This window comes from Pongo pygmaeus, chromosome 2, assembly GCF_028885625.2.
Source record: "Pongo pygmaeus isolate AG05252 chromosome 2, NHGRI_mPonPyg2-v2.0_pri, whole genome shotgun sequence".
Taxonomy (NCBI): domain Eukaryota; kingdom Metazoa; phylum Chordata; class Mammalia; order Primates; family Hominidae; genus Pongo; species Pongo pygmaeus.
Window position 1 is genome coordinate 187,003,179 of NC_085930.1, and position 26,532 is coordinate 187,029,710.

Sequence of the window (26,532 nt, forward strand, 5' to 3'; positions counted from 1 at the left end):
CTACATAGTGATAGCAATGGTTAATGCCAGACTAGTCTCCATACAAATAGTACTTGAGGAAAATTTTCTCTTCTTTCATTGGTAGTTTATATTAATATTCCTCATCTTGAATGCCAAATTTAGAAAAAAAGAGAAACCTCAGAAGAAAGACACTGTTTTCTCCCTTTTCTTAGGATACATATTTTGCTCCATAGTTTTTCTTGGTCAAATGGTTTTCTTTTAAGTTCTCTTCTCCATCTTTCTTTCTTGTTTACTCCAGGAATGCAAACTTGACCTTGACTTTAAGGTCAAAGCATCTTCAGAATGTGCAGTCAGCAGAGAATTGAAAAAAAAAATCAATGTGCAACATATTAGAGAAGAATAAGGGGAAGAGTGATGCAGAAGTGCTGGGAAGTCATGCAGGGATTGGAAACAACAAAGATTCTACGGAAAGTAAGAATGTCCTGCACTGAGATGTTTATGATTCCTTTTGCCTTTACTTCCCTTTTCTTACATAGGGGTAGGTGAAAATTATGGTAATTTGAGGTCTGGACCACTTTCAAAGCATTTTCAGGGGATGAAAATGACTTTTGACCTGTAAAAATGAGACATGTTTCATTTTTTTTTTTTTTCCTGAAACCCTTTTTTCTTTTCCTGTTTTGTTGATGGTAGGGGAGATGACTATATTCCATACCTGTTATGCACACAAACTTAGAAGGGTTTATTGCAGCTCCATGGCTGAAAATAGCAATGAAAATTGTGAGAACTTTTATGTCAGCATTGGAAATAAACTTAATTTTAAATGAGAACACCTTTGATTTTATAAAGAGACTTACCCACTGTAAAAGCTGGAAAGTTAAATAGAATCATAGTGGAAATGCTGATTCTAAAATTCTAGTATCTAGCCACAGACCTTGAAAAGAAGAAAGCAAGCTAGAAAGATGAAAGAAAGAAGAGGCCGGGCGTGGTGGCTCACGCCTGTTATCCCAGCACTTTGGGAGGCCGAGGCAGGCGGATCATGAGGTCAGGAGATCGAGACCATCCTGGCTAATATGGTGAAACCCCGTCTCTACTAAAAATACAAAAAAAAAAAAAAAAAAAAAAATTAGCCAGGCGTGGTGGTGGGCTCCTATAGTCCCAGCTACTGGGCAGGCTGAGGCAGGAGAATGGCGTGAACCTGGAAGGCGGAGCTTGCAGTGAGCCGAGATCGCACCACTGCACTCCAGCCTGGGCGACAGAGAGAGACTCTGTCTCAAAAAAAAAAAAAAAGAAAGAAGAAAAGATCAATTGTCCTTTATGACAAGGATTATCATCTCTTTTCTTATTTATCATTGGACTTGAGAACAAATTAGATATAGAAAAAAATCCCATTACTTTGTGAAGCTTAATATTTACTGTAACTTACTGATCTAGAGAATGATCAGAGAAAATTTTAACTTTTATATATGTATACATATTCTGTACGTATATGTAAATGTGAAAAGACAAACAGGTTCTTAATCATCTTTCCATATGGCTGATTTAAAGTAATTATAAAGCCAAAACACTATACTGAGTTATCTGGAAAATATGAAATGTTCTCTCAAACATTAACTATATTAATATTAATATAATCAAAGATTAATATTAACTATATGGCAAATTTTCTAAAAATCTAACTAATCTAAACATTTGCACCGGGGATAGAGAGAACTGTCTTATTACAGATTTCTAGACATATATATTATAGATGATTATGTTTAGAATAAAGCATTTGTTAGGTAACACTCTTTCACTGTTTGTTGCTTTTGCACTGACCTCACATACTTAAATTTTATAACAGCACAACAAGAATGGCTGAGAACAGAGCTTGGCATAAGCTCATTGATAACCATGAGTGTGAATTACTGGCAGAAATAGATATTGATGATTTAGTCCATATCACAGTGGAAAGGGAGGAAAATTGAAGAGCTTTTCTTTCACTCTTTGGAAACATTTGAAATCATTCGTTGGAAAAGAAAAATCTATATTAGGGGCTGAGTAGGGGAAGATACAGGTTGAGTCATTAATATGATCAGTACAGTAAGTTCAAACATTGTTTCCACTACAACATCTCATCTGAAATTTACAGATTCCCTTAAAGGGGGCCAAAAAAAAAAAAAAAAAAGATAGTGATTTCTAAGCTGAATCAAATATGTGCACTTTACTTCATGGAAAATCAGTAGGGAAACAAGAAAGATTCTCTCTGCTAACATTGATTTTCCTTATATTTATTTTTTCAGTCAGAACACTCCAGGCAAAAATTCACTTGGCTTCAACTAATTTGCAAATGCCATCATTCACTGCTGTTTTGCTACCCATTTCTCAAATCTCAATTAAATGTGATGACAGTTTACTTGCCAGAAACACACAGAAAAGTTCTTTTCCAACCAGAGGTCTTCACTCATTTCCTGCTTGTGGACTTGGCAAGTGGGGTCAAAACATCCATTACTGAGGCTGAGTCTTAATTTGGAAGGTTATCACCAGAGTCAGCAAAATAATTATAAAAATACTTTCCAAATGCAAACTGCAACAGACATGCACAGTGACAGCTGAAAACAATATATACATCATAAAGCCTGTTTACAATGGAATTTTAAAAGGGTGAATGTTTGGTTTCTACTTGTTGAAAGCTTGTATAACCTTCTGGGTCACCCCTAGGATGGACCCGAAACTGTCTTCTCTCTGCAACTATTCTTTACATTAAAACCAAAAATAACAACAAAAAATTATGCTACAAGTGTTGATGTTCTGGCTGAGACACCAAATTCCCAATAAAACTAAAAGTGAAGGGTGAGGTGAGACAAAATTTTGGCTTAAAGAAACACCAGTTGAGAAAGGAAAGAAAATACTGCTCACTTTTCCCTTATTTCTTCTATGTAAATAAGTTTCCTCATACAATTTATATAGTATTGCTTTAAATATATGGGATCTTTAGAAATCATAGAATGTTAAAAATATCAATATGTGTAAATGGGTACTCACTTCACATAATAGGTACTCAATAAATATTAGCTACAAAAGATAAAAACAAACTATAAGACATCTTTGTAGAGACCATTTGCTCAACCCTCCTTCTCTCTCTCTCTTTTTTTTTTTTCCTTTTTGAGATGGAATTTCACTCTTGTTGCCCAGGCTGGAGTGCAATGGCATGATCTTGGCTCACTGCAACCTCCACCTCCCAGGTTCAAGTGATTCTCCTGCCTCAGCCTCCCGAGTAGTTGGGATTATAGGCATGCGCCACCACGCCTGGCTAATTTTGTATTTTTAGTAGAGACAGGGTTTCCCCATGTTGGTGAGACTGGTCTCGAACTCCCAACCTCAGGTGATCAGCCCCCCTCGGCCTCCCAAAGTGCTGGGATTACAGGTGCGAGTCACTGCACCCGACCAACCCTCCTATTTATAGCTGAAGAACTGAGGGCTAAGTGGTTGAAAGACTTGCACAGCTCCTACACTGGCCTGCTGAAAGCCAGGGCTGCAAAGCATTTCTTCTCAGGGGTTCAGAGACTCCTCTACCTCATCACTGTTACAGAACCTCTTTGGGCCTCAGTTCATCATTTGATAACAAGAGTAACTCTACCTGCCCAGGGGTTATCCATCAAAGGCAATAGAGGTTGCAAAAATTCCTTTAAAATTTTAATTTACAGTATAGCACCTTGCAGGTAGCAGGCACTCCATAAATCTCTGAGGAATGGAATTTGCTGAAGAACAGTGGCAAAGGCTAGCTCTGATTCATTCCCCAAAGCTCATGGTGCTTGTCCAAACTGTTTAATCAGGCTTATGCAACCAACTCCTCTGACCTTTATTACAGGGTGGGTGCAATCACATGCCCTGTGGGAGGAGGGGCAGGTGGCCTCGGCCTGATCAGGGAGCACTAGAATGGGGACAACATTTTCCATTGTTCAGAAACTAAAAGGACTCTGCTTGACCCCAGTGTAAGCCTTTCACTGCAGTAGTTGGGAGCCGGGCTTTCTCTTCCAACCTATCTGCCCTGGCGATCTTCATTTTCTCTGTTTTTTTCGTAAGACAGAAATATCAGCTAGAAGGCATTTCCCTCACTGGATTCATCCAGCCCTGATGTGAGAGTGCTGGGGGCAGACTGAGATCATGTGTGATGCCTGTCAGGCTGCCTGCCAGCCCACGTATATTGTTTTGGTGGACTGGCTTCTGCAGGAACATAGAGAAGACATGCAAATAGATTCTGGAAAGGGGGCTGAGGGACAGGAAAAAGTGCCAAAAGCCCACTTAATACTGAAAAGTCTTAGACTTCCAAGTCCTTGTTACTGCTGGCCGGAGAATGGGTTGTTGCACTGTTTTTTTTTTTTTTTCCCAGAAAAGCTGCCACAGCTTTTCTTTTCTTTTTTTTTTTTTTTGAGGTAATTCAAAAAAGGTATAAATTTATTGGTTTTTGTTTTTTTTTTTACAATGTTGGGAACCTCTTTAATAATATAAAATTATAAATACAAAATTAGTTATAAAAGTGAAAATGTAGCTTTTCTTTATTCAATAAGTACATGACTGCATTTGGTTAATTGTGTTTACACGTTCTGGTGAAATGAGATTTTAAAAAGAAAATGAATCAGGGAGTGTTTCTAAAGAGCACAGAGTGAGGAGAGGAGATGGGGAGAGCTGTTGCCAGTCCTGTCCTGTTCTCTGCCTTTTGTCATCCTTCTCCCTCTGTATGTCTCTCCTCCATCTTCTCCTCCAAGGAATCACTATGCTTCTGGCAGGACATCCCTGGCGCCTGTCAGGGGAGAGAAGGAGAAGGAGAAACAGGAGAAGGAGAAGAGAAGAGAAAACAAAAGAGAAGAAAAGAACATCACAATTCATGTTGGAGAGTGATCTGTGCTAGGAGGAGTTCATCTCTGCACTTCCCCATTGGAATCACAGTCTCGACTTTACCCCAACTAGCCACCCACCTTACATAAGCTGTAGGATCGACGTCGAATCTCTTGGCCTCTCTGAGCCTCAGTTTCCTCAGCTATTAGATGAGGATAATACCTGTACTGTTTTTGCCAGAGTGGTTGTAAGAAAGAAATGAGAAGCTTATGAAATCATAAAGCATGGTGCCCGTCAAAAATATATAGTGATTTATATCTTAAAAAGATTTATTAGGGCTGGCATGGTGGCTCACGCCTGTAATCCCAGCACTTTGGGAGGCCGAGACGGGGAGATCACGAGGTCAGGAGATCGAGACCATCCTGGCTAACATGGTGAAACCCCATCTCTACTAAAAATACAAAAAATTAGCCAGGCCTGGGGGCACGCGCCTGTAGTCCCAGCTACTCAGGAGGCTGAGGCAGGAGAATGGCTTGAACCTGGGAGGCAGAGGTTGCAGTGAGCCAAGACTGCACCACTGCAATCCAGCCTGGGTGACAGAGAGAGACTCCGTCTCAAAAAAAAAAAATTATTAATATTCATTATTTATTTTAGAGACAGAGTCTTGCTCTATTGCCCAGGCTGGAGTGCAGTACTATCACAGCTCACAGCAGCCTCAAACTCCTGGGCTCCAGCAATCTTCCTGCCTCAGCCTCCTGAGGAGCTGGGACTCTAGGCACGTGCCACCACCCCCAGCTAATTTTTTTTTTTTCTTTTAAGAGATGGGGTCTCACTATGTTGCCCAGGCTGGTCTTGAGCTCCTGGCCTCAAGTGATCCCTCTACCTTTACTCTCAAAGCACTGGGATTACAGGCATGAGCCACCATACCTGGCCTAAAAATATACAGTAATTTATAATTTTATTTCTATTTTCTCTTACAGGATAATTTATAAATTGAGTTTGTTTAGGTTTCCCCAGCATATGGGCTCAGGTGATTTCACATTTAGAGTTAAACCTGAATTTTGCAGTCGATAAACGAACATTTTGTTGGCTGTAAGCTCAGCTCATTCACACAGGCTTGCCAATCCCTGCAAAATTCATCCCTGATGTTTCTGTGGGCCCCAAGTGGTAACTTTATGTGCCTTCACAGATCCAGTTGAGGGCTCCCCTCACCAGTGCCCTTGCTGCTTCCCCAGCCTCCACCCTGCTGAAGAGCAGATCTGACCTCGCAGTTTACCTTCAAACCGCTCAGTGCTCATGGCTCACAAGCTGGCAGTCCTTTGGGAAGTGAGAAGGGAAGGGCTTCCTGGCTGTGCAGTTACACCTGGTTAAGTGGACTCCTCGGTGGCACTGGGGAGCACGGTGTAGCTCATGCATACGGCACTTGTGGGGCGGGGCACTGAGGCAGCACCAGGACCAGCTGGTGTTTCTGACCCCTCTTCCTCCTCCTGCTCAGCCTTATGGTTGAGGCTGGCTTGTCAGGGCTATCTCCTTCCTCTCTAGAACACTTTCTCACAGAGATTCAGCCAGATTCTCTTGGCACCTTGGTTGCTTTCTCTCCATGCCATTCCCAGTCCCCTATTTGTTCCTGCATAGATCTAATACCCAACTGGGAATACATCTTGCAATTTTTTAGAAGATTCCACATCTACCATGTAAATCACCAGATGAATAGAAACACCATAATGGACAGCAGTTTCTTCTAAAGCCAGAGCCAGATATTCCTGGATTTCCATTCCAGGCTGGTTGGGACTGTCTCCCCTCACCTCATTCACACTTTTTATGGTGAAACCTCCTGTGAATGGCATCATAATTGGCCCTTTACAGTCAAACAGAAGAACAGAAATCTTTTAAGTAATCTCCCAGATAAATGTCTTTTATTTTTCTAATATCTATTATACCTGGGAGTCACTATATATTTAAGGTGATGGAGATTTAAAATAGGGAATATGAGAAAGCTTAATATCCTTTTATGTCACTGAAGAAATAACAAAAGTTAAATCTCTAGTTAATGAATTATGAAGTAGCTGGTTCCTTATGAAATAGGATTCATAGGATTTAAAATAAATTTTTGTAGTTGGCAGAACTTTTATTTTTATGTGTCTCCTAGCATATGACTTCAGCAACACATAAACCCTTCTTCCCATTTTTCTTAAAACTCTAAGTAGTTCATTCACTTTATCATATCTGTATTGTTCAACGTTAGCCCTATGTAAGATGGTAAACAGATGCCCTATATAAGATGGTAAGTTTATCCATTATAAACTTAAACTTAAAGTCTGTAGCCATTATAAACTTAAAGTCTATAGCCATAGAGTAATTTATGAAACCAGTCACTTGTCCAGCATATATTTATTGAGTGTTTATTATGTGCTAGATGCTGGAGTGACAAAAAAATGAACAAGATGTAGATCTGGCCTTCAAGTGTAGCTGGTGATTTTCCACAAAACTCTCTATTATTGTATCTTAACATCGAGGAGTCAGCCAGGAGTTACACTGATCATAAATCGATAACCTCATTTCAAAGCTCAAACACAGAGATGGCAAATAAAGCCCTGGGCAGCACTGACTGAAGCAACAGATGACTCATAATAGCAGGAGGCAATGAATAATTTTGCCACTGAGAGTGAAAGAAAATTCCCCCTTTGCACAATGCCTTTCACTTAAATAGCATTTGGATTTCTTAAAATCCACAAAGTTTATATTAGAGCATCATCCGTTAATGCTTTGGCTAGGAGGGGTGAGTGCTGGGAAATGTCATCTTAAGAACAGTGGGATTTGTGGGGGCAATTGTCTTTTACTTGCAGCGGCATAACTGATCATCTGTTCACCATTTACCTCTTATTACTTGCAGTAGTTCTTGAACAATGCTGGGGCTAATATTTCAATGTTAAGGACTCGGAAGAGACAGCATAGTTGAGGCAGTGTAGCAAAGTGGTTAGGGGCACAACTCTGGATCCAGCCAGCCTTAGTTTCAATGCTGGTTCTGTCATATACTTGTGGTGTGATCTTGGGAAAGTTACCAAATGCCTGAGTTCCTCAGTTTGCTTATCTCTAATAAGGAATTATAATGACAGTGTCATCTTTTACGGTTGTTGTTAGGATTCAATGGTGATAAGTTTTTAGTACAATGCCGGCCCATAGTAAGTGCTGTATGTGTTGATCATATTATTATATATCACAGATCTTAAAATACAGAGATTGTCTTGAAGACAATTATTCATCTTCTCATTCTTTTTTCCCCATTAGCCACTAGCTAAGTTGAAAGTGTGTAGTAATAAGGCCAGATGACTAAATGGAAAGCAAAATTTATCTTTTAAGCATGAGCAAAATTATGAACAATCTATAGAGTGATTAAAGTTGTGATTCAGTAATAACAATTTAAAGAAATCTATCAATAGCAAATGTAAAAATAATTTAAATCAAGAATTAGTTTTAACCAAGAAAATTTCAGATTTTATTTTATTATTCATTTATATTTGTTATATCTATGAATCTGTTTTATTTATGTTCATGAGGACCTGTTTGGTCTGAAAGTAATTTAAGACAGCTTACAAAGAAGCATATTATATATAGTAAAATGATGTTAAATTTAAATTAATAGGAAAAGTTAGATAAATGGAAAACAAAGGTAGAAAAGAAGGAGATGGTGTTTTGAATATGAAATTGTATCTTGAATCCCTCATGCTTGCTACAAGTGGTAATGAAGAGTGGTAATATAATTCAAGAAGATGATTGTGTAAAACAAACTCATTGCTTAGGCAGAGGACATCCATTATTGATACTGTGATAAGAGTAATTTCTGCCATGTTGCTCAGTTTTAGTATTCACCAGAATATTAAGCATTAAACTTGAATATTAAACCAGGAACTTGGAATATGGTCTTTAATACATTCATGCTGTAATTGTTTATTGAAATAGTTTCTGACCCACAGAAATTATTGTGTTAGGTGCTACAGAGAAGAGAGACGTGTCTCAAACTATCCCTGCTCTCAAATAATATGCATTAAAGAAAGAATATAAGTAATACATTAATAAACTACATTCATCAGGAGGCTGAAGCCAGAGGATCACTTGAGGCTAGCAGTTCAAGACCAGCCTGGGCAATATAGTGAGACCCTCTCTCTAACAACAGCAACAACAGAAATTAGCTGGGCATGGTGGTGCACAGCTGCAGTCCTAGCTTCCTGGGAGGCTGAGGCAAGAGGACTGCTTGAGCTCAGGAGTTTGAGGCTTCAGTGACCTATATGATCTGTTACTCTAGCCTGGGTGACAGAGAGAGACATTATCTCTAAAAAAATAAATAGAGGCCGGGTGCGGTCGCTCGTGCCTGTAATACTAACACTTTGGGAGGCCGAGGTGGGCGGATCACTTGGGATCGGGAGTTTGAGACCAATCTGGCCAACATGGTGAAACTCTGTCTCTTCTAAACATACAAAAATTAGCTGGGCAAGGTGGCATACGCCTGTAATCTCAGCTACTTGGGAGGCTGAGGCAGGAGAATCAGTTCAACATGGGAGGCGGAGGTTGCAGTGAGCCGAGATCATGCCACTTCATTCCAGCCTGGGCAACATTGAGTGAGACTCCGTCTCAAAATAAACAAACAAACAAACAAACAAAGTTCAAAGTAGATAGTGATGATGAGAGGTACACATGTGGTGTTAAAAGAAGCAATTTATATCTTACCACAATCTGTGGACCACCCCACAGAAGACATTGTAACAAGTAAAATCTTTATACTTTCTAATATATTAACTATTTTAATTTCTTAATGGTGGCTTTTAAATACTTAATGATTCTTTTATGTGGATTTCAAAAGCCAGACAGTGCAGTATCCATGCATAGACACCCAAGACTACTAAAGGTCATAGTGAGAAGCCTTGTCATAAATATTATAATCCTATGGATAATTCTATCCTTTAACTCTGTATGCAACTCAGATCATAAACTTGCAAAGTGGATACCAAGCCTCATATTAGTCCTTCATCTCAAATTTGTCAAAAATTGATTTCACCAAGTTCAGAGAGAGAGAAAATAAAGCAAAAATGCAGTTTTCCTAGAGGGTATGTGCATATTTTCTATACATTCATTCAACATTATTAAACATTTATTATATTATGGGAATGGTACTGAGCATGGAATTATAACAAAAGTAAATTTTTTTTTTTTTATTTTCCTCAAGGAAAATAATGTATTGTTTAGGTGGAGGGACAGATATATAAACAAATAGTTATAGCAATGAGAGAAGTACAGACAGACATTGGTAAGAAGGGAAAAGGCAAGCTCTGCCTAGCAGGATAGAGAAAAGGCCACATTGAAATGGCGTTTGAATTTCTTCTTGAAAGATGTGCATTTTGCCAAGTGGAGATTGTACAATAGGAATGATATTCATCCTGGTTAGGAAATATTCTTGGAGCACCTCCCAGCCTATTGGTCTAATATTTCCTGAGTACCTATCAAGGATTCAGTGTGGGATTAGGTGATGTGGTAATTATAAAGAAATAGAAGCCTTGCTACTCATCTTCAGAATGTTTACTCATAAGGGGCAGTAAATTTCCCCACACTTTCAACAGTGATTAAGAGGTCATGACTGTCAGTCCTAAATTGTGTGTCACATCATAAATTCCGTAGATTAGAGAGCATGATCATGTAATTCACAACAACCAGGGCAAGCCTCACAGATGGCGTAAGGCCTAATCTGTTCCTTGAAAACTGGGATGAGGTTTGGATGTGAGAGAGAATGCTTTAACAGTCAAGCCACAAAACTGTATTGAGGGCCTACTATGTGTCAGGCTCATGAATAAAGAAGCAGCATGGGAGTGGGGAAAAAACTGGGATTGAGGATACGTGGATTTGTGGAAAAACCTGGCTGGACTAGTGAGTTTGAGGTGAGGGATGGTGGGCAATAAGTATAGAGTGAAATGAGTTTGGGCAAGAAAACTGCAGCTAGATTAAAAGGTGCTCTGAAGGACAGGCAGTGGCTTTTGGGTTTGGCATTTATGAAAATGGGGAGTCATGAAAGGTTTTTGAGTATGGGAGAGAGCTGCTGAAAGAAGTACACAAATAAAAGTAACCTTCTTTATGGGATGTTACATCAGAACAGCTGGAAGGCTTCTGGAGATCCCTTTACTCACTACCCCATCTGAATACCCTTCAGATGGCCATCATTTGATTGAAAAGGCAATGAAGGCCCATAGAGGTTATAGGATTTGCTTAAGACAAATAGAGCAATCTTGTTTCCATTTCAGGCTCCTTCTTTAGATCTTAACAGTGTGTGTGTTCCAGGCTGGGTGGATTGACAGTAAAGGGAGTAGGAGCATCCAGGTCCAGGACCAGCCAGGCTGAATGAAGCAGCCTTCACCCAGGTTATGTTACAGCCATCGAATGAGCATATCAAAACTTGTAGAAGACCTAAATGCCATCCAGCCTCATCCTATTGCTTTGCAGAGCGGGACAGTTGAGGGCCCAGAGGGAAAGTGACTCACACAACAGAGCAATCTAATGGCCTGACTTAAAGTCCAGCTATTTTCCCTCTGTCCACCTCCCTTCCTCCTTCAGACTCTGTGGTTGTGTTGATGGGCTCTGTTTTCTGTTCCCAGCTAGTTACCTGTTCATGCACTACACCCCTTGGGTCCTCTGTTAAAGAGAGGCTTAGTAATTTGGATACCTGTGCTGCTGATGGATTTACCACATCTATTCTGTTCTCAGGTTGTATGTTGTTTGTGTGTGTGTGCTTGTGTGTGTGCATGTGTGAGATGTGCTACGAAAAGAAAGCGAAGGGAGGCATGCAGAAGATTACACCAGAATGAGTTTGTACCTTTATCCAAAAAAAGCCACAGTTTCCTTCATTCTTCCTCCTCCCCAGAAGGAGACCAGTTCTTACAGCTGCAGAGAAGGGTAGGGAATGATAGTAGGAAAGGGGCATTGCTAGAGTCAGAGGCACAGGTGGCATGAGAAGTGCAGACCAGTCAGAAATGACAAGGCCCATCACACTCTTACCCTCAGCCCTGTGCTCTGGGATCCTCTCTGTGATCCTGATCATGATCGTGTAAGGGTAAGAGGCTGAGAGGAAGGAACCTCAGCAACATCTCCTCTCTTGCCCTACTGAACTCTGGAAGCCATGTTGTTTTCCAGGAGAGGTGGGGGAGGTCAGGGCCTAGCTAATATCTGGTGCTGCTGGAGAAGATGCTTTCCAAATGGACAGTTAAGAAGAGTGACGAAGGTATTTATGAAATTTAGCCACAAAAGCACTTGTAAATAGTGTTAAAAGGCAGTGGGAAAGAGATATTTAGATTTGGTAATTTAAAAATGTAAATGCACACCTATGTGAATAAAGTTCTGAGTAGCCTCTCCCCTGCCCCTAAGAATTTGGCACATTTATTTAACTGTGGCCTGAACAATGAACGGAGATGTACATTTTAGCCTTCAGGGATCAAATAAGTCCTTAAAGAAACAACAGGCCTCTAAATAACTAAGGGAAGATCAATATAAAATTATTCCTGAGTATAAATAATAAAATATAGTTGAAAAATTAAATTACCTTATCGGAACTTTGGTTGTTCTAGCAAATATTTTTTGCACAGTATGAAATTCCAGAATGCACACTTAAGGCCATTCAGCTATTTACATGCTAATGTACATTTATTATTAATATGCACATTGAAATATTTTTTTCTCATTTAAGGTATATGTATATGTTTATAATAGAGTGAATATCTCTGAACTCCATTCATATAATGTACAGTATTTTTTCATTCATTTAAACTAAGATTTATCTATATAGTTTATATTTTATATTTGGGGAAAGCTAAATAGCAGAAATATTATAACATAGACAATGATATTAACATATTCAGAGCTACAACTCAGCCCTCACTGCTTTACACATGTAATTAGGTTGTTTCCATGGTAATGATCTAATTATGGGCTTCTCCTTGGCCTTGTGTAATCACATTTGCTGCGTTTTGGCAGAGATGTTTTCCTTATTTTGTTGAACTGCAACACTTGACAAGATGTTCTCTCTTAAGATGAATAATGATTTTTCTTGGGAGACAAAAACAAAAAAGGAAATAACACCGTCAAAAGTGATTTGAGAGGGATTATAGGTATTTGACAAATCATGCCAGTAATAAAATATCTATTACCCTTGAAAGCATACTCTATTTTTATCTTTGTGTGTGTTATTACTGATGGAAATCATAGGAGGTTCTCATTTTAAAAAACCATGTGTGCTATTTAAATATATGATTTTCATGGGGCCTAGAGGCTTGAAGGAAAAGAGATGTTAGGCCAGAGAAGAGAAAGCTCTTGAGAGCTTTGTGGAAAGAGAACTGGAGACTGTATTCAGTGAGAATATTATATTGCAATTGACAAAGCTATTCATGAAAAGATATTTGATTATGGTTGCCATGGCAGTAGGAAACACCTGAAAAAAATCAATTAAGACTTATCTTGGCAGGGATTCAAATCCAATCCTTTATGCACGTGCAGAAGAAGACAGGAGATGTAAATACTTGCAGAAAGACAGCTTTATCATCACGTGCTCCCCTCAGAAAAACGCTGGAATATGAGAAAAATAAAAGTTTAGCTCTTTTATATGCATAAAATGACACTGTGCTATAAAGCATTTTTTATAGGAAATTCATCCTTACAGTGGAAAGGATGCATATAATGGGTGGTGCAGGCTTATTGTTTTAGGGTTAGCAAGAAGGTGTGTGGGCTCCCATGTCACAGTGCCCAAGGTCCAGATACCTGGTATTCAGGGGCTAGGCATTCAAAGCTTTCTTCTTCAACTATTATGGAGACAGCTTCAAATCCAAAATTAGTGAAGCAGATGTCTAAGAGTCCAGAATGTTGAAACTGCTTTCTGAGTATCATTTTGTGGGAATAGGGTGGGTGGATATAGTTTTTGGTAACCTAATTTATTAAACGGCATAGATGTAGCATGATGCTTGGGAATAATAATGATAATGACCTGATTTTCAATTTATAGCAAACCAACCCCTATGAAATATTATATGGCTTGGTTTTAGGCTTATATAGTGTTATTTTCCCAGGGGGGAAATGATATTCATGGGATGTTTAGTAATTATTTATAGGCAATTAACAAGAAATTTTTAATTTAATATATTTATTTATTTATTGAAAAAATATGTATTTACTACTTATCATGTGTCGGGCACGGTAAAAGGGCCTGGGAATAGAGCAATGAATCAGAAAGACATGATTGCTGCTGCTCTCAAGTTTTTTATCATTTTGTAGAGAAAGTGGCAAAAACAAACAAATAAAGAAACAGACAAACAAAGAAACAAGGCCAATTTCAATTCTGGCCTAAGCAGTGTTAAGTAGGGAAATATAGGGTCCAAGAAGAACAAAGAGGAGGGTGGTGTCTGACAGGGTGACATTCGTTCTAGCAGAGGGAACAGAGACCAAAGACAACATGGAACATGGACCCAACATCACAGATCAACTCCAAACAGGACAGTGTGATGGGAGCCTGTGGAGTATAAGTGGGAATGATGACAGGTGAGACAGGCAGGCAAGCAAGACCAGAGAATTGAAGTGCTAGTAAACTACATTAACAAGCTTGGCCCCTCAGCCCAACCAGAATCCATTCAAAGGTCTCCAGCAAGGGAGCAACATGGCCTGATTTGCAATACCTGCTGCTGTTAGCTTTAGTGGTTTTGAAGCAGTGATTTTGGAAAAATCAATCGAATGATTTTCATTCTGAAATATTTTGGCCGCTAACTGGGACTTCCATTGCATGGTCTAAGGTGAGTTACTTTACCTCTCTAGTATCCTGTGTTTTCCTCTACATGGGCCCTTTTAGCTTTGTTTCTCTATGATGCGATTTCTCAGTTGTGTTAGTTTTTTGTTGATAGACAGACTTGCTTACAGCATGACTACACATGCGCCCAGGAGTGAATTATCTTTGATTACTTGGAGTTCTGTCCTGTCCACCAGCTGGCTGATCTAAAACCCTTTAAACTCCTTTACTCTCACCATGAGGTCTTGCCTCCCAGTAGGATTAAGCCAGGAGGGCAACCGCGCCTGTCACGGAGAAGGATGTGGGTTTGCCTGAGTCACTGTGTGTGAGAGTGAATGATGGTTTTAGGAAGCATCATTGGGATGCTTGGCTGTGAATGGCTTTCATATTCTCTGCTCTGTTTTTGATTACACCAAAGACAGCTTTTTATTGAGTAGCTTATAGCATGTGGCTGTGTTTTAAGTACTTGAATAACATAGTCAAAATAAACCACCTCACTCTGTTTGGTGAGCAAGTCTAACAAACACATAAAGAACGTAAATGTACTTCTTGTAAGTCACAAATATATCTAGAAGTTAAAAGGAAGATCAGAATATGTTAGTTGGTCTTAGAATAAACTTTCCCTTAAGGGTTTGGTTTATAATGTGGGCATGAAATTTAGTTTTCTTATGAACAATTTTACATTATTGTTAATAATGAACAGTTTGTTAATTATTAGCATCAACAATGTGATGTAAATAACACCGTGTGTTTGATGTTGGTGTATAGGTGATTGGTGTACTGAAGAAAGGTAACCATGAATTTATTCAGTGTTGCTATGTATCTAACATAAATTAGGTATTTGGCATAATCAGATGAAAAACCGGTCACGCAGAAGTTCATTCTATAATGCACAGTTAATTATTGCATAGTATAATAAATATGGTATAAAATATACTTAAGGGAACACAGGTAATGGCATTTAGCCTAGTTTTGTAGGTTAGGGTAATAGGTAGTTAGTGGTGGGATTGTTATCTGTTTCTCCAATATTCTTAATCATTCAAGTCTAATTCCAGTCTAACTATGCCATATAAAAATCCCAAAGTAACCATGAGAATTTAGACATTAAGGGAAAATGAAATATTTAAAAGAATCCCTTGAATCTGGTCTTGTTGAGTTTCTTTCTGTAAAAATGAAGAGAATGTTCTGACTGGTCACTTAGTCATTCATTCCTTCACTCAACATGTTCAAGTCTCTATGTTCCAGGCACTATTCCTGGGCCTGTGGTTGCAGAGATAAACAAGACTGACAAGGTCTTGGCTGTCATGGAGCCTAACTTCCAGGGGATCCCATGACTTAAGAACTCTACCTCCTCTCTTACATGAAAAGACAATCTTGTATTAAAATCAGACCTCTGTTAGATCTTGGAACAGTAAAAGTACATCAGTGGAAGAAATGGAATCTGAATAAATTTTGTAGTTTAGTAAACAGTATTGTAGCCATGTTAATTTCTCAGCTTTGATAATTGTATGATGGTTATGCAAAATGTTGACATTAAGGGAAGCTGGGTGAAGGCTCTAAGAAAATTCTCCGTACTATTTTGCAACTCTTCTGTGTGTCTAACATTGTCTCAAAAAAGAAAAAAAAAATGTCCTAATGCTAAACAAATAAAAAACCTTGGGCCTTGATGATTTTACTTATGTATTTACAATGTACAATATCAGATCTTGTTAGGAAGTTTAACAAAAAATAACCCTGTGGGCAGCAGTGTACATGAGTGCCAAGAAATGTTGGCTGAACTAGATTATTCACTGAAGATTAATCAAAATATTCCCATCTTCCATAATTAATTTTGCAAGATTCTACATGTTTGGATTGACACCAAAACAAAAAGTGCCAAAATAGCACTATTGTACAGAGCTTTGTTACCTAAGAGACTGAAATGTAGCTCAAGTGTCCAGCTTGTTTCTTTAATGTGCATTAGGTGAGGTCCACATATCCACAGAAGTCATATAAATGAGCCACTTACAAGGCTTACCAATTCTTGCTCAATACCACAAAGACTGTGTGTCAAAGAGAATGGTTGTAAATTAAAGCTGACACACAGCGGCTGTGACTGTAGCCAGTGTCAAATCCCAGTTTGTTTTCTTGTCTTTCAGATAAGCTCAGTGAGTTGGTCAATAAATCCAGATAATTACTACTATTAGAAATGTTAAAAGTGTTTTCTTCTTTCTTGGCCTCTGGGGTATCGTGGCTGCTGGTCCAGTCTCACCAGGGTACATATTTCATTCAATCCAGCGACTATCCTCTAAGGCACTGTGGCTCAGCCCAACACCCTTTTCCTTAAGTTCACCTTCTTGCCCATCAAATGCCTCTTGCACTGGCCTGGGGCCTTGGCCGTAGCAGCCTGTTTGCACTGCGGAGCGTGGTCTCAGGCTTTGGATTGCTCTAAGAATTGTCATTCTCTTCAGTGGCTGAAATCCTCACATTTTAACATCATTATGTATATTTTGTCTTGGATCAAATTGATTAATGAATGATAGATTATCCCAAATCTTGCTCTGGTGTGGAGCTTTCCATCTGTTTTATTTTTTTCAATGAACATCTTTCCAAATTTCAGCCTCTTCTCCACCCAACCCCCACCGTAGTGCCCTGCCTCCTCTCCATTTGCCTCTTCCTACCTTTCTGCTGTATATTTTTCCTTATTCTCCTTTTTTTGTTCTCCACCAAATATCTTCAGAGAACCTCAGTGTGCCTGGAGCAGAGTTAGGTCCTGGGGACACAAAGATGAATGGGACGCACTCTCTGCTTATCAGATATGTACCTCTTGGCTGTCACCCTTTCGGCTGTCACCCTCTCCTGGCCATGCTCTCCCTGTCCCTGCCTGATGGGGGGTGGTCCTGGCCATTGCCTGGGCTCCTCCTTGGCATCTTCCCCTCTCTCTCCACACACTGTAAACCTCTGTTTACACCAGACAGTCTCTAAGGTAACACACTGATGAGGAATAACTGTCAAACAGCATCAAGATATTTAATGATGGCTTAAAAAGAGCCTGGGAATAAAGTCATATGAGAAATTGGTTACATATTTAATTTAGGAAAGATTGTTACAGTATCAGGGGAGAAAAGGAAGAAAATATATTGCTCCCCATAAAAATGCAGTAAAAGATAAAGCACAAACAGCCCTTCTGTTATGTTGAAATATTGTCATTCTGTGATTAAACGGAGGCAAGGTGGTTTCTGTTCAGCACTTGTGCCAGGGAGGTGAGGGGGAGGGATAAAGGCATCCGGGCTACAAGTTTGAATTTCTAGAGCTCTGAGGAAATTAAAATGCAAACAAAGAATAGTGAGATTCTGAGGCTCTTCAGAGGAGGAGTCCGGTACTTGGTGAGCCAGATGCACCATCAAATGAACTTAAATTTCAGGCCATTTGACACCTCTCGATTTTCCTCAGCTTGACAGCACTAATAGGAAATAAGGTCACATCATTTTTTTTTTCGATGTACAAAAACTTATGTTATGTGTTTTCTACCCCGAGAATCTAAGAAAAGAACCATCTTGCAAATGAGTCAGCCTGGAGTATCCAGATAGCTCAGTCAATTTTTGGCTCTGTGCTTTAGCACATTTCCTTAATGGGGTGGATTGTGCTTGTGTGTAAGGCATCAAAAAGTGGCAGGCATTTCCTAGTCCATCACTCATTTGAGCTACTGAACCTGGAATCAATAAATATTCCATTACTGCATTATTTATGGCCAACTATAAACAATTTCTATCATTAAATCATTGCCTTTTAGTTGTTCCTCATTAGCAAGGGATCAATTTCAGATCCTAGTCTAGGTCATGCCCAGAATTAAAGAAGAGCAATGTGTGAGAATGTTTATTCATATGCATATTTATATTTTATATTAAAATAGATGCATGATGAAAATTATTTCTGCATCTAATATTTTCGTAGTGTTTCAGTTCCAAAAGTCACCTTGAACTTCAGTTCAGATGTGGTGGTGGCTTGGGAAAAGCACTGGACAGCATTTAGACGAGTTTGAGTTCTTACATCTCCAAATCTCCAGTAACCAGCTGTGTGCTTTCAAGTGAATCATTTGCCCCAGTTTCTTCATCTGTAAAATGAGTGGATTAGAATGGATGATGCCTAAGTTTTTCTTTAGGTCGTAAATTCAGTGAATGGAAGAGGATTGTAGAAAGGAGCGGTAGATGACATGTGGGAACAGGGTTTATATTGCGTCCTTTGCAAATGTGCAGAATTCGTATTACGGGAGTCATAATGCTGGTCATTGTCTTGAGTCTGAGTGCCCTCTTGAAGATCTGCATTCGGTGATTAACTGTTTTCTTGTATGAGGAGTCATTTTGTCTGGGAGGACATCAGTCTAACCAGAGATGGGAGATTTTCTGTGAGCTGGAGATATTGAGGACATGTTTCGTTGTTTTGCTTTTAGTGAGAATTTGAATGCTTTGGATGGGCTTGCGTTTTAATTTACCACGGTTCTCACCACTTGGCCTCCTTTACTCCTGACCTGTCTGCCCCAGAGGTATTTGAATTGGTAACACCTAGTCCAAGTAACTCAGAAGGCAGAGCTGGGCAGTCACTCAGGCAGCAGTTACTGAGCACCTATCATGTGCCAGGCACAGTGGGTGGCACTCGGGATACCAAGGGAGACACGTTGGGTGCAACTTCTCCCCGGGAGAGCATACACGCTAGCGAGGAACATGGAACGAATGTCTTTTTACAAACACTTAGATAATTACAAGTGTGCTAAGAGCTGCAAAGGAGCATGTAGCGTGCTGTGCCTGTGTGTAACAGGAGCATCTAATTGAGTCTAGGAGTAAGGGAAGACTTCCCCAAGGAAGGAGTTTTTAAGCTGAGACATACAATATAAGACAAGACTATTCAATAGAGACTAAGGAGAAAATGTTGGGAGAGAGAGGCAGAACAAGTTTGAAAATAAAGAGGTGATGTCTTGAGCAAGATTAACATGGATTAGCAAACACATCTCTGTGCTTGTTTCTTCAAAATTCATCAGTAAAAGACTGTGAAGAAAACAAAAAAGGGATTCCTCATCCTTTCTTCTGAAACTCACTCCTTGCCCGTTTAGGTCGGTGACTGATTCATAGACTCTCCCTTACCTGTCTGGCAGCCTCGGAGTTGTCCTTAGCTCTTCTCTGCCATCTCACTGCACAACCCTCTGGTCTCCAAAATCGGTCTCACTTCTACTTTTTTTACGTTTTACTTGCTCACCTCCTTCTTTCAAAGCCCCCACACCTGTACAATTGATCTTTCCCACTGGAGTCTGAGCTAATGTCTTTGCCCATTCCTTATCCAGTTTAGGACACATGTTCCTAAAATACTTCCTCACACTGCCTGACCTTTTCAAGAGCTGCCTCTGGTCTCCTGTCATCTAAAGCACAAAGGCTCAATCTCTTATTCTTCTGCTGAGAGCACCGAAGCACATGAGAACTTATGCACCTGAGTTCTTCAGTCCAGCCACTCTGGAGTATGCAGATGATGTAGTATCATGAGTGAGCATTTTGGAAAAGAAAAACAGTGTAGCTACAACAGACATTTGGAAGAATTACGTGATTCTTTAACCCCAATACTCTAGTACACTAGTGATTTTCTTTCCTATACTGTATATTCTTTTTGTTCATGTGCACATATATGTAACAGATTTTAATCGCAATATAATAGACCCTTGAATCCTGCTTATTATGCCTTCTGGTAGATGGTGTTTCTCAAGATGGTTGCAACAAGATTTCCCATTCATCATGCCCTTCCTCCAATATGACATTGACACTCCTATTCAGAGGAAGGGATGATGTTCTCTCTTCTCGAATCTGAATGGGTCTGTGACTACAGCCAAAGTGATGTGACGTGACTTCTGATTCCAGGTCATAAAAAGTGATCTGGCTCTGCCTGGCTTTCCTGAGGTGCTTGCTTTTGAAACCGAGGCACCATGCCATGAGGAAGCAGGAAGCACACATGGAAAGCCCTGTGTAGGTGTTCTGGGCAAGAACTCCAACTGAGATCTCAGTCTGCAGCTGGCATCAACCACTAGCCTTACCAATATGGAAGCTTTGAAATGACGTCAGCACTAGCTACTAGCTGACTGAAACCACCCAGAGACAGGGCTGCCCAGTTGAGCCCAGTCGACCCCTAGAACTGTGAGGAATAATGAAAAAGCAATTGTTGTTTTAAGCCACTTAGTTTTTGGATGACTTATTATTACAGCAATAGATAACCAGATACATACCTCAAACCAGTAAAATATAGACATAATTGTACATTAGAAATGTATGCTGAGAAAAAATCTCAAAAGGCAAAAGAAATGCTTTATTACAAATATACCAACATTACTCGTAACCTGGAAATAATGAGGACAGAAACTCGGATGTCCAATTTTTGTTTAGTTTTTATAACTAGGCACATTTGCTTTACCATCTAGCTTGTCAACTCCTTGAACACATGGACTGTGTTTTAAACTTGACATAAGTAGGTTCCTCTATACTATATATTTTTTTTAACAAAATGATGTATTCTATAAAAGTGTTGATGATTCATTTTAATAATTTTTCAAAGGATATTTGAATTATTTCATTTAATCCTTTCAAAGCCTTGTCTGATTTTACAGGTAAAGTTAAGAGCCTTCTAAGGTCATACAGGTTGCAGGGGTAGCACTGTGTCTTGTATGTACTTAGATCTGACTTTAATTCTGGGACATCTTTTATGACACCACAAGGGCTGTTTGTCCTGCAATTTCTTTCTAAGAATATTTGTAGAAACACGATGGATATTCATGCATCTCGAGAGGACTATGTCTTTGTTCTGTAGCTTTGATGTGCTTTCAAATGGCTTTACTGAAGCTTTGTAGAAACCAATAGCTCAGAACAGGACTCAAGATGGAAAAAGTGCCCATTGTTCTTGCTGAGGGCTGTGTTTCAGGCTCAGTGATAATATGTAAGAAGGGCTGTATCCTACAAATACCCTAAGGATGAAATACAAACATGGTCAGTTACTCTGGTATCTTTAATAACTGATCTTTGCAAAATTGAGAATAAGGGAAGGATAAGGCAAAAAGCACCAATGCGGAGTCAGACAGGTCTAGATTTGAAGTGTGATTGCCGCATGCCATTTCCGTGGCTTCAAACCACAGGGCCTCCCAGGGCCTCAGCTTCCTCACCTCTTAAATGGGAAACACGATAGTTTTCATCTCATTGGGTTGACAGGAGACAAAGAAATGGTGTATATGAAATACTCTCTAAAATGCCTGGTTCTTAATCCAAATGGAGAATTAGTAGCTTATTATATATAACAGCAAAACAATCATTTTTGTTAAACTTTTTAAAAATATAAGAACTTAAATATCACCTGCAACTATCTAGAGATTCTTATTCCAAGTTTTTGTGTGACTTTGGGTAAATCGCTTCACAACTCTGGGCCTCAGGGAAGATTTGGCTAGAGGATTTCCAAGATTCCTATCTTCTGAATTTAAAATTCTGACTTTTAAATAGCTACTTATATGACATTATGCCATTTGGGGTTTGTTAATCTTCTAGTTGGTTTCATTGTAATTACCACTGAGCCATCATAGTTTGTCTTTCAAATACCAAGTGACCTTCTGCCATTCCGGTATTTGATTTGCTGACAGTTGTAAAATGTTTACCCTCTGCAAACATTCATTAGTAATGGTCATAATTTTTACAGTGTCACTGCATTTTTGCAAAGAATCTGATAGTTCCTTTATCATTGTGGTACATCATTCAATTGGATGGTGCATTTGAGAAAGTGTCAAAGCCATTCTTAAGGGTATGTTGACTTTCTGCTGGTGATACGTAGAACTGTTTGCTTATTTTCTTATTTTTTTTCAGTCAGAATTAAATAAAATCAAAATCACAGCTCTCATTTGTGATTCATAGAGGAAATTTGTGATTTGCAAAGGGTTACAACATAGTCCTATAAATTTGATATTATCCACAATTATAGAAGGGAAACTAAGCCTCAGTTCGTGACTTGTCACACAAATGCAGTCACGTGTCGCTTAACAATGGGCATATGTTCTAAGAAACACATCATTAGATGATTTTGTCAGTATACTTACACAAACCTAGATGGTATAACCTACTACATATTTAAGCTAAATGGTACAGCCTATTGTTCCTGGGCTACAAATCTGTATGGCATGTAACTGTAGTGAATACTGTAGGCAATTTTAACAGAATGATAATTTGTTCATCTAAACATATCAAAGCATAGAAAAGGTAAAGTAAAAATACAGTATTATAATCTTACGGGACTATCATTGTATGTGCAATTTGTCATGGACTGAAACGTTATGTGACACATAACTGTATAGATATAAGGAACAAGTAATTTCAGAGCTGAGTCTCTAAGCTTTGTATTGGTTCTTGAAATTGCTCATCTAACTACACCATGTGTTTCTCTGTTGGAGAGAGATTCACTGTCATTCGTACACTCTTGGTTGAAGAAAACATTGCTAAGCAATCTCTAAATATTTCTGTTGAATATAAATTAAAATATCAGAAAAATAGAAATGGGGATACCATGGAGCTAGGAGAAAATCAAGGAAAAAATAGTCTTTAAAAATGGCACCTTTCCACAATTAGGAAAAAGAAATAGATTGACGTAGCAGTTGTCAAAATTATGGTGAGGCGATCTCAGAGATTGCACAACAGCGGCAAGACCAGGGCCATTAAGAGAAGGTGGTGGGAGTGTGGTGCCTTTGTATTGTCTTCCAACCTTGCAAGCCCCACTCTCTAGCTATTTCCTGCCCAGTCACTTCTGAGCTAGATCCCTACAACCCCAGCTACACCTCTGGTTTAAATATCTGGAAAATTAGAATTTTTTGTTATTATGGTATGGTAAATCAGAGCAATGTAGTGAGTACACTATAGTGAGTGTAACTGAGTGATACAGGGAAAATTGGCGTGGTCAGGGAAGTAAGAGACCTCTCAAAGCTCTAGTTTCCTTTCATCTCTAATGTTCTATGACTGTAACCGTAAAATGGTTCCTAGCGATTAAAGTTAGAATGGAAATCAGTCCATGAATTGAATGTAAGTCCCAGCCATGCTGCTGAACATGCTCAATGTGCAACATGACATCTAGGCTTTATTGACCCCATTTACTTTGCCAGGAATTAGAAATTAGAACAACTCATCTCATATGCGAAGATACTTACATAAATCAAATACAGATAATGAATATCCTGCCCTCTCATATGTTCCTTCTCAGGGAAGAGCTTCGTGGTGCAACATGGACTTGAGAGTTCAGAAAGGTATGAACAGAGGGAGAGGGAGTTGAGTGAAAAATGTGACTAGAATGAACAATGAGGAAAGAAGAGCAGCACGAAAGAGAGGTTTGTAGAGTATTTAACATGTGTAATGTGTTTTACAGAGACCATTTCTAGTTTTTTTTAGTAGCGCTGGAAGGAAGATAATTTTATCTCCATTTTACAGATATGAAAGCTGAAGTTCATACAGATCAAGAAACTTGCTTAAAAACCCTAAACAGTAATCAGGAGATTAATATTCTTTTATTTTTAGCTTCTTTTTCCATCAGAAGCTAAAAATAGTTGATAGTGTCTCTCGGCCTGAGAGTAGGGCAGGTAGTCATCTATTTCTCTTGACCCTCTAGCAGATCTTAGTAGAGACAGAGAAAATATTATGAAACTAAGAATTTTTAAGGGATTGAAAAATCTGAGGCTGGGGAACAGACTTTTGGTCTTTGGGGGTCTTTGGCCTCTTGGCATTTTGACCACAGACAGTTGAATTGGAAGCTTTGGGACTTCTTGGAGCTTTGAACTAGGTGGCTGTGTTTTTGGAGCTAGAGAAGTTTCTGGGAAGGCAGTCATGCTTTGTTCCATGAACAGACAGGTCCAAAGACAAGGCAGATTGAAACATCTGTTTGAGGGCACTTTCTGCTCAAGGAAAAGAGGGAAGGTGTTGCTCAGTTTACCAGATAGGAAATCCCAGACACAGGACAGATGCTTTTCTCAAAAATAGAGCATTTGCATTACATGGTCCCACTTTTTTGCTGTGCCTATAAAAACTGAGATGTGACATGGACTGCATAAAATGAGGAATCCTAGCTATGGCTACATTAAAAAAAATATGCACAGAAGGATATCCAATTATACAGATTCAGGCTATACTGGTTCATGTACACTCTCTATGGTATAATCAACATAACATAGCTATTATATGCCCAGCCATAAGTTGAAATAATTTAATACTCATTTGTCAGATCTATGACACATATTTTAAAATGTGGAATGTTTACCAATTATAAAACTGATCATAAGAAAATCAGAGGACAAGCCACAGACTGGGAGAAAATATTTGCAAAAGACATATCTAAAAAAGGACTGCTATCTGAAATACACAAAAACTCTTAAAATTCAGTAAGAAAATGAACAACTCAACTTAAAAATTGGCGAAAGATCTGAATAGACACCTCACCAAAGAAGATGTATAGATGGCAAATAAGCATAGGAAAAGATGCTTAAAATTGTATGTCATAGGAAATTGCAAAGTAAAACAACAATGAGCTACTATACACCTATTAAATTGGTGAAAATCCAGAACACTGACAAAACCAAATGTAGTGAATGTATAGAACAATAGGAACTTTCATTCATTGCTGTTGTGAATGTGAAATGGTACAGCCACTTTAGAAGACAGTTTGGTAGTTTCTTACAAAACTAATAATACTCTGATCATACAATACAGCAACTGTACCCAAGTGAGTTGAAAATGTATGTCTACACACAAAAACCTGCACACAAATGTTTATAGCAGCTTTATTCATAATTACCCAAACTTGGGAGCAACCAAAATGCCCGTCAGTAGGTGAGTGGGTAAGTAAGCTGTGGTACATCTTGACAATGGGATATTATTAAGTGCTAAACAGAATGCATTATCAAGCCATGAAAAGACATGAAGGAACCTTAGATGAATATTACTAAGTGAAAAAAGTCAATCTGAAAAAGACTAAGGGCTGTATGAATCCAATTATATGGCATTTTGGAAAAGTCAAAACTATAGAGAGTTAAAAAAAATCAGCTGTCAGAGATTAGTGGGGATGGAAGGATGAATAAGGACAGAGAATTTTTAGAGCAGTGAAACTATTCTGTATGATACTCTAATGATGGATACTTGTCATTATACATTTGTACTAACCCATAGAATGTACACTGAGAATGACCCCTAATGTAAATGATGGACTTTGAGTGATAATTGATGTGTCAATGTAGCTTCATCCCTTATAACAAATGCACCACTCGGGTGGGGGATGTTGGTAGTGGGAGAGGTGGCTGTGAGTGTGCAGGGGAAAGGGGTGCATCCCATTTAATTTTGCTGTGACCTTAAAACTGCTCTAAACATAACATTTATATTGTAAAAATGCACAAAGGAAGAAACAAATCACCCCAAATTTCACCATACGGTGATAATTACCACTTACTTTAGTATACATCTTTATCATTCATTCCATAATTATTCATGAAACACCTACTATATATTGGGGGTTGTTCTAGGCACTGGGGATATAGCAGTGACTCAAACATAGAAAAATCCTTACTCTGTGGAGCTTATGTTGACCTCTGTCAGATAGAGGGAGGGCTCAGAAAATAAGCAAATTATACAGTATAGATGTTAGTGAATGCTATGAAAGATTGCAAGCAAGGGGAATAGGGAGAATATGTAGGAAAGGAGATTCTAGTTTAAATAGAGCATTTGGGGAATTCTCTATTTTTGACATTTAAGGAAAGACTTGAAGGAGGTGAGAAAATGAGCTATGAAGATATTTGAGGGTAAGGTATTTTGGGCAAAAGGAAGAGCAAGTGAGGACCCTGAGGTTTAAGAAACAAGGAGGCAAGTATAGCTGGAGTATATTAAGCAACCAAGAGATTGGTGGAAGGTGTTCATAATGATAAAGGTCAGCCAGAC

At 38.9% G+C, this 26,532-nt stretch overlaps 1 long non-coding RNA gene across 1 annotated transcript in view; it reads left to right on the top strand.

Moving 5' to 3' along the window:
- The window catches only part of LOC129033948 (uncharacterized), an 80,821-nt gene that overhangs the window by 3,572 nt on the left and 50,717 nt on the right, over positions 1 to 26,532 (top strand). The gene's annotated exons all lie outside the window — the stretch shown is intronic.